The sequence below is a fragment of the Cyprinodon variegatus genome, unplaced genomic scaffold (assembly GCF_000732505.1).
Source record: "Cyprinodon variegatus isolate N-32 unplaced genomic scaffold, C_variegatus-1.0 Scaffold552, whole genome shotgun sequence".
Lineage (NCBI taxonomy): Eukaryota > Metazoa > Chordata > Actinopteri > Cyprinodontiformes > Cyprinodontidae > Cyprinodon > Cyprinodon variegatus.
The window spans coordinates 277611-278631 of NW_015151005.1; positions in this window are offsets into that span (position 1 = coordinate 277611).

The following is a 1021-nucleotide window of genomic DNA, read 5'->3' on the forward strand; positions in this document are numbered from 1 at the left end:
AGTAACAAAATATACAGCTTTAAGCCAAACAAAATTCTGTGCAAACTGTACTTGCTATATATAGAGCACTAATTTACTCAGTAGAGTGCTCATTACTAGAAACTATTTAATGTTTAGATATACTACCTCGTATTTAAGATTATTAATTTAAAAACTTAGTTCAAAAGTCTAAACCAGGGACAAGGAATTAGTGGATTTGTTTAAAAACTAAACTGAATGACACAGGTGTTGCTAATTAAAGAAAAATAAATGACTGACTTGTATTGTCGTCTTTTACTGCTTTTGGTTTTGTTTACCTCCTTGTTCTATCTTATTAGAAAGCTTATAATTATTTCTGAATAAAGTTTAAACGTTAACTTACTTCTGTCTGCATTAATTTCCCCGTGAAGATATAACGCACCTGAAGAAGCTCAACGCAATGAGCTGAAAGGGGGCGTGGCTTAGCAATTCTTAATGTAACGTTCAGAGGCTGTAGGAAATAAGAAATAAAATTAAAAGCGCATAACAAATACTGTGCATCTGATCTCGTTTAACATGCTCAGAGGCCTAAAAACTTTGTGTTGATAGATGTCTATAACATTTAAACAGTTAGTGTGTGTTTTTTATGTCACTCTATTGTGTTTGTTCAAATGGATTTGCTTACTCTTAGCCTATAAGCATGTAACTTACTTAGATTTAGACAAATTTATTTAGTCATTTTGTATACCTAAGTGTAAACAAAAATAAATTTTCGTTTAAAACAGCTTTAGACAATTTCATTTTTTTAAAGTGCAGCCTTTAAAAGACTATAAATACATAAAAATAGTAATATAAACATATGACTGTATATTTACAATTCTAACATATACACACACACACATATATATATGAATGGATGGATGGTCGGACAGACAGACAGACAGACAGACAGACAGACAGACAGACAGACAGACAGATAGACAGACAGATAGATAGATAGATAGATAGATAGATAGATAGATAGATAGATAGATAGATAGATAGATAGATAGATAGATAGATA